Genomic DNA, 15,767 nt, shown 5'->3' on the forward strand with positions numbered 1-15,767 from the left:
TGCTTCTGACCAGGGCCTATAGGACTCAGTGTACTGCTTCTGACCAGGACCTATATGACTCAGTGCACTGCTTCTGACCAGGGCCTATAGGACTCAGTGCACGGTCCTGGTCAAAAGTAGTGCACTAGGAAATAGGGTGCATTTGGGACACAGTCTGAGTCACCTACTAGGATGCAGGGCAGTGTTCAGGAGTGTCGACAGTGAGCAGCACCTGTGTAACCTCACAGACAGGAAGTCAGTGAGCAGCACCTGTGTAACCTCACAGACAGGAAGTCAGTGAGCAGCACCTGTGTAACCTCACAGACAGGAAGTCAGTGAGCAGCACCTGTGTAACCTCACAGACAGGAAGACAGTGAGCAGCACCTGCGTAACCTCACAGACAGGAAGTCAGTGAGCAGCACCTGCGTAACCTCACAGACAGGAAGTCACTGAGCAGCACCTGTGTAACCTCACAGACAGGAAGTCAGTGAGCAGTACCTGTGTACCCAAAACCCCTTGTCCCCTGCGCCTAAGGCCTCCCAATCCCAAACATATACCCAGCCCTGCCCAGCCTCTACCCTCACTTCAGCTGGTCGAACCTATTCCTGACAGGATATACCCAGCCCTGCCCAGCCGCTACCCTCACTTCAGCTGGTCGAACCTATTCCTGACAGGATATACCCAGCCCTGCCCAGCCTCTACCCTCTCTTCAGCTGGTCGAACCTATTCCTGACAGGATATACCCAGCCCTGCCCAGCCTCTACCATCACTTCAGCTGGTCGAACCTATTCCTGACAGGATATACCCAGCCCTGCCCAGCCTCTACCCTCACTTCAGCTGGTCTAACCTATTCCTGACAGGATATACCCAGCCCTTCCCAGCCGCTACCCTCACTTCAGCTGGCCTAACCTATTCCTGACAGGATATACCCAGCCCTGCCCAGCCGCTACCCCCAATTCAGCTGGTCTAACCTATTCCTGACAGGATATACCCAGCCCTGCCCAGCCGCTACCCTCAATTCAGCTGGTCTAACCTATTCCTGACAGGATATACCCAGCCCTGCCCAGCCGCTACCCTCAATTCAGCTGGTCTAACCTATTCCTGACAGGATATACCCAGCCCTGCCGCTACCCTCAATTCAGCTGGTCTAACCTATTCCTGACAGGATATACCCAGCCCAGCCGCTACCTTCAATTCAGCTGGTCAAACCTATTCCTGACAGGATATACCCAGCCCTGCCCAGCAGCTACCCCCAATTCTGCTGGTCGAACCTATTCCTGACAGGATATACCCAGCCCTGCCGCTACCCTCAATTCAGCTGGTCTAACCTATTCCTGACAGGATATACCCAGCCCTGCCCAGCCGCTACCCTCAATTCAGCTGGTCTAACCTATTCCTGACAGGATATACCCAGCCCTGCCCTGCCGCTACCCTCAATTCAGCTGGTCTAACCTATTCCTGACAGGATATACCCAGCCCAGCCGCTACCTTCAATTCAGCTGGTCAAACCTATTCCTGACAGGATATACCCAGCCCTGCCGCTACCTTCAATTCAGCTGGTCAAACCTATTCCTGACAGGATATACCCAGCCCTGCCGCTACCTTCAATTCAGCTGGTCAAACCTATTCCTGACAGGATATACCCAGCCCAGCCGCTACCTTCAATTCAGCTGGTCAAACCTATTCCTGACAGGATATACCCAGCCCAGCCGCTACCTTCAATTCAGCTGGTCAAACCTATTCCTGACAGGATATACCCAGCCCTGCCCTGCCGCTACCCTCAATTCAGCTGGTCTAACCTATTCCTGACAGGATATACCCAGCCCAGCCGCTACCTTCAATTCAGCTGGTCAAACCTATTCCTGACAGGATATACCCAGCCCTGCCCAGCCGCTACCCCCAATTCAGCTGGTCGAACCTATTCCTGACAGGATATACCCAGCCCTGCCGCTACCCTCAATTCAGCTGGTCGAACCTATTCCTGACAGGATATACCCAGCCCTGCCCAGCCGCTACCCTCAATTCAGCTGGTCTAACCTATTCCTGACAGGATATACCCAGCCCTGCCCTGCCGCTACCCCCAATTCAGCTGGTCGAACCTATTCCTGACAGGATATACCCAGCACTGCCCTGCCGCTACCCCCAATTCAGCTGGTCGAACCTATTCCTGACAGGATATACCCAGCCCTGCCGCTACCCTCAATTCAGCTGGTCGAACCTATTCCTGACAGGATATACCCAGCCCAGCCGCTACCTTCAATTCAGCTGGTCGAACCTATTCCTGACAGGATATACCCAGCCCTGCCCAGCCGCTACCTTCAATTCAGCTGGTCGAACCTATTCCTGACAGGTCTGGGAAAATAACAGGAGAAATGTGATGACTAAATCACCAGAGAACCGGGGAGAAAATAGGAGTCAACGTCGTAAACTGAATGACATACAATGAGTGGACCAAACATTAAGAACACCTTCCTAATATTGACTTGCACCCCTCCCCCCTTTCCCCCTCAGAACAGCCTCAATGTGTCGGGGTATGGACTCTACAAGGTGTTGAAAGCGTTCCACAGGGATGCTGGCCCAGGTTGACTCCAACGCTTTCCACAATTGTTTCAAGTCGGCTGGATGTCCTTTGGGTGGTTAAAAATTCTTGATACACACGGGAAACTGTTGAGCGTGAAAAACCCAGCAGCGTTGCAGTTCTTGACACAACGGTGCACCTGTCACCTACTACCATACCCACTACATACCCACTACCGTACCCACTACCATACCCCCTACCATACCCACTACCGTACCCACTAATATACCCACTACCGTACCCACTAATATACCCACTACCGTACCCACTAATATACCCACTACCGTACCCACTACCATACCCACTACCATACCCCCTACCATACCCACTACCATACCCACTACCATACCTGCTACCATACCCACTACCATACCCACTACCATACCCCATACCATACCCACTACCACACACCCTACCATACCTACTACCATACCTACTACCATACCTACTACCATACCCACTACCTACTACCGTACCTACTACCATACCCACTACCATACCTACTACCATACCCACTACCTACTACCATACCCACTACCTACTACCATACCCACTACCATACCTACTACCATACCCACTACCTACTACCATACCCACTACCTACTACCATACCCACTACCATACCCCATTCAAAGACACTTCATTTTGTCTTGCCCATTCACCCTCTGAATGTCACACATACACAATCCATGTCTCAATTGTCTCAAGGCTTAAAAAAATCCTTCTTTAACCTGTCTTCTCCCCTTCATCTACAGTCGTGGACAAAAGTTTTGAGAATGACACAAATATTCATTTTCACAAAGTTTGCTGCTTCAGTGTCTTTAGATATTTTTGTCAGATATTACTATGGAATACTGAAGTATAATTACAAGCATTTTATAAGTGTCAAAGGCTTTTATTGACAATTGCATGAAGTTGATGCAAAGAGTCAATATTTGCAGTGTTGACCCTTCTTTTTCAAGACCTCTGCAATCCGCCCTGGCATGCTGTCAATTCACTTCTGGGCCACATCCTGACTGATGGCAGCCCATTCTTGCATAATCAATGCTTGGAGTTTGTCAGAATTTGTGGGGTTTTATTTGTCCACCCGCCTCTTGAGGATTGACCACAAGTTCTCAATGGGATTAAGGTCTGGGGAGTTTCCTGGCCATGGACCCAAAATATTGATGTTTTGTGCCACTTTTGCCTTATGGCAAGGTGCTCCATCATGCTGGAAAGGGCATTGTTCGTCACCAAACCGTTCCTGGATGGTTGGGAGAAGTTGCTCTCGGAGGATGTGTTGGTACCATTCTTTATTCATGCCTGTGTTTTTAGGCAAAATTGTGAGTGAGCCCGCTCCTGTGGCTGAGAAGCAACCCCACACATGAATGGTCTCAGGATGCTTTACTGTTGGCATGACACAGGACTGATGGTAGCGCTCACCTTGTCTTCTCCGGACAAGCTTTTTTCATGATGCCCCAAACAATCAGAAAGGGGATTCATCAGAGAAAATGACTTTACCCCAGTCCTCAGCGGTCCAATCCCTGTACCTTTTGAAGAATATCAGTCTGTCCCTGATGATTTTTCTGGAGAGAAGTGGCTTCTTTGCTGCCCTTCTTGACACCAGGCCATCCTCCAAAAGACTTCGCCTCACTGTACGTGCAGATGCACTCACACCTGCCTGCTGCCATTCCTGAGCAAGCTCTGTAATGGTGGTGCCCCGATCCCGCAGCTGAATCAACTTTAGGAGACGGTCCTGGCGCTTGCTGGTCTTTCTTGGGCGCCCTGAAGCCTTCTTCACAACAATTGAACCGCTCTCCTTGAAGTTCTTGATGATCCTATAAATGGTTGATTTAGGTGCAATCTTACTGGCAGCAACATCCTTGCCTGTGAAGCCCTTTTTGTGCAAAGCAATGATGACGGCACGTGTTTCCTTGCAGGTAACCATGGCTGACAGAGGAAGAACAATGATTCCAAGCACCACCCTCATTTGGAAGCTTCCAGTCTGTTATGCGAACTCAATCAGCATGACAGAGTGATCTCCAGCCGTGTCCTCGTCAACACTCACACCTGTGTTAACAAGAGAATCACTGACATGATGTCAGCTGGTGCTTTTGTGGCAGGGAAGAAATGCAGTGGAAATGTTTTTTGGGGGGATTCAGTTCATTTGCATGGCAAAGAGGGACTTTGCAATCAATACACTGATTGAAATGGACTTAACAAGAGACGTCAATAAGGGATCATAGCTTTCACCTGGTCAGGGGCGGCAGGGAGCCTAGTGGTTAGAGCATTGGACTAGTAACCAAAAGGTTGCAAGATTGAATCCCCGAGCTGACAAGGTCAAAATCTGTCCTTCTGCCCCTGAACAAGGCAGTTAACCCGCTGTTCCTAGGCCGTCATTGAACATAAGAATTTGTTCTTAACTGACTTGCCTAGTTAGATAAAGGAGAAATAAATGTCATTGAAAGAACAGGTGTTCATAATGTTTTGTACACTCAGTGTATATGTAAATAATATATATGAAATGTAAACACACATTGGAATAAATGTAAAGCCCATTGAAGCGAATGTAATGCATTTCACCACAGGGTATTACCCCTGTCAAATTAATCAATCACTCACCACCAGCATTTACTACAGGACTGAGTTCACGTCTCCGTGTTTCACAGCTGTGTTGTGATTGGATACGTTTTGCAGTTCTGGGCTCTCATTGGATGAGTTTGGCAGTTGTGGGCTTTCATCTCACACTGTGTCAATTGTTCCCATTGAGTTATTTGTTGTAAATTGACGTCAGCTGTTACTGTGTCAGACTGTCCTATTAGGTCTCTGTTCTGACTGTCCTTGCAGGTCTCTGTTCTGTCTGTCACTGTGTCAGACTGTCTTAGCATGTCTCTGTTCTGTCTGTCACTGTGTCAGACTGTCCTAGCAGGTCTCTGTTCTGACTGTCTTAGCAGGTCTCTGTTCAGACTGTCCTATTTTGTCTCTGTTCTGTCTGTCACTGTGTCAGACTGTCTTAGCAGGTCTCTGTTCTGACTGTCTTAGCAGGTCTCTGTTCTGACTGTCCTAGCAGGTCTCTGTTCTGACTGTCTAGCAGGTCTCTGTTCTGACTGTCCTTGCAGGTCTCTGTTCTGTCTGTCCTTGCAGGTCTCTGTTCTGACTGTCCTTGCAGGTCTCTGTTCTGACTGTCCTAGCGGGTCTCTGTTCTGACTGTCCTAGCGGGTCTCTGTTCTGACTGTCCTTGCAGGTCTCTGTTCTGACTGTCCTTGCAGGTCTCTGTTCTGTCTGTCCTTGCAGATCTCTGTTCTGTCTGTCCTAGCGGGTCTCTGTTCTGACTGTCCTTGCAGGTCTCTGTTCTGACTGTCCTAGCGGGTCTCTGTTCTGACTGTCCTTGCAGGTCTCTGTTCTGACTGTCCTTGCAGGTCTCTGTTCTGACTGTCCTAGCGGGTCTATGTTCTGACTGTCCTAGCGGGTCTCTGTTCTGACTGTCCTAGCGGGTCTCTGTTCTGACTGTCCTAGCAGGTCTCTGTTCTGACTGTCCTAGCGGGTCTCTGTTCTGACTGTCCTAGCGGGTCTCTGTTCTGACTGTCCTTGCAGGTCTCTGTTCTGACTGTCCTAGCGGGTCTCCACACCATTCTGGGAGTACTATTCTGTCTGTAAAATAAAATCCCCTGGTTGCTCGTTTTATGTTTTCTATTGTAAACAATGAGATGCTTTTGGAATAAAAGTCTAAAGGAAAACATTCCAGTTAGCTACAGCTGTACCGCTGTGTGACTCTGTACCGCTGTGGGACTCTGTACCGCTGTGGGACTCTGTACCGCTGTGGGACTCTGTACCGCTGTAGGACTCTGTACCGCTGTGGGACTCTGTACCGCTGTGGGACTCTGTACCGCTGTGGGACTCTGTACCGCTGTGTGACTCTGTACCGCTGTGGGACTCTGTACCGCTGTGGGACTCTGTACCGCTGTGGGACTCTGTACCGCTGTGTGACTCTGTACCGCTGTGTGACTCTGTACCGCTGTGGGACTCTGTACCGCTGTGTGTGACTCTGTACCGCTGTGGGACTCTGTACCGCTGTGGGACTCTGTACCGCTGTGTGACTCTGTACCGCTGTGGGACTCTGTACCGCTGTGGGACTCTGTACCGCTGTGTGTGACTCTGTACCGCTGTGTGACTCTGTACCGCTGTGTGTGAATGTCTTGACTCTGCTGCCGGTCGCACATCTCGAACTGTCCATTACCAATATCAGAACATGGTACTAACCTGTCCATGACCAATATCAGAACATGGTACTAAACTGTCCATTACCAATGTCAGAACATGGTACTAACCTGTCCATTACCAATGTCAGAACATGGTACTAACCTGTCTATTACCAAATCAGAACATGGTACTAACCTGTCTATTACCAATATCAGAACATGGTACTAACCTGTCCATTACCAATGTCAGAACATGGTACTAACCTGTCCATTACCAATATCAGAACATGGTACTAACCTGTCCATTACCAATATCAGAACATTGTACTAACCTGTTCATTACCAATATCAGAACATGGTACTAAACTGTCCATTACCAATATCAGAACATGGGTACTGTCCATTACCAATATCAGAACGTGGTACTAACTAGACCATTACCAATATCAGAACATTGTACTGTCCATTACCAATATCAGAACATTGTACTGTCCATTACCAATATCAGAACATGGTACTAACCTGTCCATTACCAATATCAGAACATGGTACCAAACTGTCCATTACCAATATCAGAACATGGTACTAAACTGTCCATTACCAATATCAGAACATGGTACTAACCTGTCTATTACCAATATCAGAACATGGTACTAACCTGTCCATTACCAATATCAGAACATTGTACTGTCCATTACCAATATCAGAACATGGTACTAACCTGTCCATTACCAATATCAGAACATGGTACTGTCCATTACCAATATCAGAACATGGTACTAACCTGTCTATTACCAATATCAGAACATGGTACTAACCTGTCCATTACCAATATCAGAACATGGTACTAACCTGTCCATTACCAATATCAGAACATGGTACTAACCTGTCCATTACCAATATCAGAACATGGGTACTGTCTATTACCAATATCAGAACATGGTACTAACCTGTCCATTACCAATATCAGAACATGGTACTAACCTGTCTATTACCAATATCAGAACATGGTACTAACCTGTCCATTACCAATATCAGAACATGGGTACTAACCTGTCCATTACCAATATCAGAACATGGTACTAACCTGTCCATTACCAATATCAGAACATGGGTACTAACCTGTCCATTACCAATATCAGAACATGGTACTAACCTGTCCATTACCAATATCAGAACATGGTACTAACCTGTCCATTACCAATATCAGAACATGGGTACTAACCTGTCCATTACCAATATCAGAACATGGTACTAACCTGTCCATTACCAATCAGAACATGGGTACTAACCTGTCCATTACCAATATCAGAACATTGTACTGTCCATTACCAATATCAGAACATGGTACTAACCTGTCCATTACCAATATCAGAACATGGGTACTAACCTGTCCATTACCAATATCAGAACATGGGTACTAACCTGTCCATTACCAATATCAGAACATGGGTACTAACCTGTCCATTACCAATATCAGAACATGGTACTGTCCATTACCAATATCAGAACATGGTACTAACCTGTCCATTACCAATATAAGAACATGGGTACTAACCTGTCCATTACCAATATCAGAACATGGGTACTAACCTGTCCATTACCAATATCAGAACATTGTACTGTCCATTACCAATATCAGAACATGTTACTAACCTGTCCATTACCAATATCAGAACATGGTACTGTCCATTACCAATATCAGAACATGGGTACTAACCTGTCCATTACCAATATCAGAACAATGTACTGTCCATTATCAATATCAGAACATGTTACTAACCTGTCTATTACCAATATCAGAACATGGTACTAACCTGTCTATTACCAATATCAGAACGTGGTGCTAACCTGTCCATTACCAATATCAGAACATGGTACTAACCTGTCCATTACCAATATTAGAACATGGTACTAACCTGTCCATTACCAATATCAGAACATGGTACTAAACTGTCCATTACCAATATCAGAACATGGTACTAACCTGTCCATTACCAATATCAGAACATTGTACTGTCCATTACCAATATCAGAACATTGTATTGTCCATTACCAATATCAGAACATGGTACTGTCCATTACCAATATCAGAACATGGTACTAACCTGTCCATTACCAATATCAGAACATGGTACTAGCCTGTCCATTACCAATATCAGAACATGGTACTAACCTGTCCATTACCAATATCAGAACATGGGTACTGTCTATTACCAATATAAGAACATGGTACTAACCTGTCCATTACCAATATCAGAACATGGTACTAACCTGTCCATTACCAATATCAGAACATGGTACTAACCTGTCCATTACCAATATCAGAACATGGTACTAACCTGTCCATTACCAATATTAGAACATGGTACTAACCTGTCCATTACCAATATCAGAACATGGTACTAAACTGTCCATTACCAATATCAGAACATGGTACTAACCTGTCCATTAACAATATCAGAACATGGTACTAACCTGTCCATTACCAATATCAGAACATGGTACTAACCTGTCCATTACCAATATCAGAACATGGTACTAAACTGTCCATTACCAATATCAGAACATGGTACTAACCTGTCCATTACCAATATCAGAACATGGTACTAACCTGTCCATTACCAATATCAGAACATGGTACTGTCCATTACCAATATCAGAACATGGTACTAACCTGTCCATTACCAATATCAGAACATTGTACTGTCCATTACCAATATCAGAACATGGTACTAACCTGTCCATTACCAATATCAGAACATGGTACTAACCTGTCCATTACCAATGTCAGAACATGGTACTAACCTGTCCATTACCAATATCAGAACATGGTACTAACCTGTCCATGACCAATATCAGAACATGGTACTAACCTGTCCATTACCAATATCAGAACATGGTACTAACCTGTCCATTACCAATGTCAGAACATGGTATTAACCTGTCCATTACCAATATCAGAACATGGTACTAACCTGTCCATTACCAATATCAGAACATGGTACTAACCTGTCTATTACCAATATCAGAACATGGTACTAACCTGTCCATTACCAATATCAGAACATGGTACTAACCTGTCTATTACCAATATCAGAACATGGTACTAACCTGTCCATTACCAATATCAGAACATGGTACTAACCTGTCCATTACCAATATCAGAACATGGTACTAACCTGTCCATTACCAATCAGAACATGGGTACTAACCTGTCCATTACCAATATCAGAACATTGTACTGTCCATTACCAATATCAGAACATGGTACTAACCTGTCCATTACCAATATCAGAACATGGGTACTAACCTGTCCATTACCAATATCAGAACATGGGTACTAACCTGTCCATTACCAATATCAGAACATGGGTACTAACCTGTCCATTACCAATATCAGAACATGGTACTGTCCATTACCAATATCAGAACATGGGTACTAACCTGTCCATTACCAATATCAGAACATGGTACTAACCTGTCTATTACCAATATCAGAACGTGGTACTAACCTGTCCATTACCAATATTAGAACATGGTACTAACCTGTCCATTACCAATATCAGAACATGGTACTAAACTGTCCATTACCAATATCAGAACATGGTACTAACCTGTCCATTACCAATATCAGGACATTGTACTGTCCATTACCAATATCAGAACATTGTACTGTCCATTACCAATATCAGAACATGGTACTGTACATTACCAATATCAGAACATGGTACTAACCTGTCCATTACCAATATCAGAACATGGTACTAACCTGTCCATTACCAATATCAGAACATGGTACTAACCTGTCCATTACCAATATCAGAACATGGTACTAACCTGTCCATTACCAATATTAGAACATGGTACTAACCTGTCCATTACCAATATCAGAACATGGTACTAAACTGTCCATTACCAATATCAGAACATGGTACTAACCTGTCCATTACCAATATCAGAACATGGTACTAACCTGTCCATTACCAATATCAGAACATGGTACTAACCTGTCCATTACCAATATCAGAACATGGTACTAAACTGTCCATTACCAATATCAGAACATGGTACTAACCAGTCCATTACCAATATCAGAACATGGTACTAACCTGCCCATTACCAATATCAGAACATGGTACTGTCCATTACCAATATCAGAACATGGTACTAACCTGTCCATTACCAATATCAGAACATGGTACTAACCTGTCCATTACCAATATCAGAACATGGTACTAACCTGTCCATGACCAATATCAGAACATGGTACTAACCTGTCCATTACCAATATCAGAACATGGTACTAACCTGTCCATTACCAATATCAGAACATGGTACTAACCTGTCCATTACCAATATTAGAACATGGTACTAACCTGTCCATTACCAATATCAGAACATGGTACTAAACTGTCCATTACCAATATCAGAACATGGTACTAACCTGTCCATTACCAATATCAGAACATGGGTACTAACCTGTCCATTACCAATATCAGAACATGGGTACTAACCTGTCCATTACCAATATCAGAACATTGTACTGTCCATTACCAATATCAGAACATGTTACTAACCTGTCCATTACCAATATCAGAACATGGTACTGTCCATTACCAATATCAGAACATGGGTACTAACCTGTCCATTACCAATATCAGAACAATGTACTGTCCATTACCAATATCAGAACATGTTACTAACCTGTCTATTACCAATATCAGAACATGGTACTAACCTGTCTATTACCAATATAAGAACGTGGTACTAACCTGTCCATTACCAATATCAGAACATGGTACTAACCTGTCCATTACCAATATTAGAACATGGTACTAACCTGTCCATTACCAATATCAGAACATTGTACTGTCCATTACCAATATCAGAACATTGTACTGTCCATTACCAATATCAGAACATGGTACTGTCCATTACCAATATCAGAACATGGTACTAACCTGTCCATTACCAATATCAGAACATGGTACTAACCTGTCCATTACCAATATCAGAACATGGTACTAACCTGTCAATTACCAATATCAGAACATGGTACTAACCTGTCCATTACCAATATTAGAACATGGTACTAACCTGTCCATTACCAATATCAGAACATGGTACTAACCTGTCCATTACCAATATCAGAACATGGTACTAACCTGTCCATTACCAATATCAGAACATGGTACTAACCTGTCCATTACCAATATCAGAACATGGTACTAACCTGTCCATTAAGAATATCAGAACATGGTACTAAACTGTCCATTACCAATATCAGAACATGGTACTAACCTGTCCATTACCAATATCAGAACATGGTACTAACCTGTCCATTACCAATATCAGAACATGGTACTGTCCATTACCAATATCAGAACATGGTACTAACCTGTCCATTACCAATATCAGAACATTGTACTGCCCATTACCAATATCAGAACATGGTACTAACCTGTCCATTACCAATATCAGAACATGGTACTAACCTGTCCATTACCAATATCAGAACATGGTACTAACCTGTCCATTACCAATGTCAGAACATGGTACTAACCTGTCCATTACCAATATCAGAACATGGTACTAACCTGTCCATGACCAATATCAGAACATGGTACTAACCTGTCCATTACCAATATCAGAACATGGTACTAACCTGTCCATTACCAATATCAGAACATGGTACTAACCTGTCCATTACCAATATCAGAACATGGTACTAACCTGTCCATTACCAATATTAGAGCATGGTACTAACCTGTCCATTACCAATATCAGAACATGGTACTAAACTGTCCATTACCAATATCAGAACATGGTACTAACCTGTCCATTAACAATATCAGAACATGGTACTAACCTGTTCATTACCAATATCAGAACATGGTACTAACCTGTCCATTACCAATATCAGAACATGGTACTAAACTGTCCATTACCAATATCAGAACATGGTACTGTCCATTACCAATATAAGAACATGGTACTGTCCATTACCAATATCAGAACATGGTACTAACCTGTCCATTACCAATATCAGAACATGGTACTGTCCATTACCAATATCAGAACATTGTACTGTCCATTACCAATATCTGAACATGGTACTAACCTGTCCATTACCAATATCAGAACATGGTACTAACCTGTCCATTACCAATATCAGAACATGGTACTAACCTGTCCATTACCAATGTCAGAACATGGTTCTAACCTGTCCATTACCAATATCAGAACATGGTACTAACCTGTACATGACCAATATCAGAACATGGTACTAACCTGTCCATTACCAATATCAGAACATGGTACTAACCTGTCCATTACCAATGTCAGAACATGGTACTAAACTGTCCATTACCAATATCAGAACATGGTACTAACCTGTCCATTACCAATATCAGAACATGGTACTAACCTGTCCATTACCAATATCAGAACATGGTACTAACCTGTCCATTACCAATATCAGAACATGGTACTAACCTGTCCATTACCAATATCAGAACATGTTACTAACCTGTCCATTACCAATATCAGAACATGGTACTAACCTGTCCATTACCAATATCAGAACATGGTACTAACCTGTCCATTACCAATATCAGAACATGGTACTAACCTGTCCATTACCAATATCAGAACATGGTACTAACCTGTCCATTACCAATATCAGAACATGGTACTAACCTGTCCATTACCAATATCAGAACATGGTACTGACCTGTCTATTACCAATATCAGAACATGGTACTAACCTGTCCATTACCAATATCAGAACATGGGTACTGTCCATTACCAGTATCAGAACATGGTACTGTCCATTACCAATATCAGAACATGGTACTAACCTGTCCATTACCAATATCAGAACATTGTACTGTCCATTACCAATATCAGAACATGGTACTAACCTGTCTATTACCAATATCAGAACATGGGTACTGTCCATTACCAATATCAGAACATGGTACTAACCTGTCCATTACCAATATCAGAACATGGTACTAACCTGTCCATTACCAATATCAGAACATGGTACTAAACTGTCCATTACCAATATCAGAACATGGTACTAACCTGTCCATTACCAATATCAGAACATTGTACTGTCCATTACCAATATCAGAACATGGTACTAACCTGTCTATTACCAATATTAGAACATGGTACTAACCTGTCCATTACCAATATCAGAACACGGTACTAACCTGTCTATTACCAATATCAGAACATGGTACTGTCCATTACCAGTATCAGAACATGGTACTGTCTATTACCAATATCAGAACATGGTACTAACCTGTCCATGACCAATATCAGAACATGGTACTGTCCATTACCAATATCAGAACATGGTACTAACCTGTCTATTACCAATATCAGAACATGGTACTGTCCATTACCAATATCAGAACATTGTACTAACCTGTCCATTACCAATATCAGAACATGGTACTAACCTGTCCATGACCAATATCAGAACATGGTACTAACCTGTCCATTACCAATATCAGAACATGGTACTAACCTGTCCATTACCAATATCAGAACATGGTACTAACCTGTATATTTCCAATATCAGAACATGGTACTAACCTGTCCATTACCAATATCAGAACATTGGTACTGTCCATTACCAATATCAGAACATGGTACTAACCTGTCCATTACCAATATCAGAACATGGTACTAACCTGTCCATTACCAATATCAGAACATGGTACTAACCTGTCCATTACCAATATCAGAACGTGGTACTAACCTGTCCATTACCAATATCAGAACATGGTACTAACCTGTCTATTACCAATATCAGAACATGGTACTAACCTGTCCATTATCAATGTCAGAACATGGTACTAACCTGTCCATTACCAATATCAGAACATTGTACTAACCTGTCCATGACCAATATCAGAACATGGTACTAACCTGTCTATTACCAATATCAGAACATGGTACTAACCTGTCCATTACCAATATCAGAACATTGTACTAACCTGTCCATGACCAATATCAGAACATGGTACTAACCTGTCCATTACCAATAGCAGAACATTGTACTAACCTGTCCATGACCAATATCAGAACATGGTACTAACCTATCCATTACCAATATCAGAACATGGTACTAACCTGTCTATTACCAATAGAAGAACATGGTACTAACCTGTCCATTACCAATATCAGAACATGGTACTAACCTGTCCATTACCAATATCAGAACATTGTACTGTCCATTACCAATATCAGAACATTGTACTGTCCATTACCAATATCAGAACATGGTACTAACCTGTCCATTACCAATATCAGAACATGGTACTAAACTGTCCATTACCAATATTAGAACATGGTACTAAACTGTCCATTACCAATATCAGAACATGGTACTAACCTGTCCATTACCAATATCAGAACATGGTACTAAACTGTCCATTACCAATGTCAGAACATGGTACTAACCTGTCCATTACCAATATCAGAACATGGTACTAACCTGTCCATTACCAATATTAGAACATGGTACTAACCTGTCTATTACCAATGTCAGAACATGGTACTAACCTGTCCATTACCAATATCAGAACATGGTACTAACCTGTCTATTACCAATATCAGAACATGGTACTAACCTGTCCATTACCAATATCAGAACATGGTACTAACCTGTCTATTACCAATATCAGAACATGGTACTAACCTGTCCATTACCAATATCAGAACATGGTACTAACCTGTCCATTACCAATATCAGAACATGGTACTAACCTGTCCATTACCAATATCAGAACATGGTACTGTCCATTACCAATATCAGAACATGGTATAAGTATGGTAGTGTGTGTGTGTGTGTGTGTGTGTGTGTGTGTGTGTGTGTGTGTGTGTGTGTGTGTGTGTGTGTGTGTGTGTGTGTGTGTGTGTGTGTGTGTTGTGTTAGGGAGTAACAGGGAGTGTCTGGCCTGGAGGAGAGGAGGGTGGGGGCATATAGCATGATATCTGTTCAGCACTGGGCC

This window comes from Oncorhynchus clarkii, chromosome 17, assembly GCF_045791955.1.
Source record: "Oncorhynchus clarkii lewisi isolate Uvic-CL-2024 chromosome 17, UVic_Ocla_1.0, whole genome shotgun sequence".
Lineage (NCBI taxonomy): Eukaryota > Metazoa > Chordata > Actinopteri > Salmoniformes > Salmonidae > Oncorhynchus > Oncorhynchus clarkii.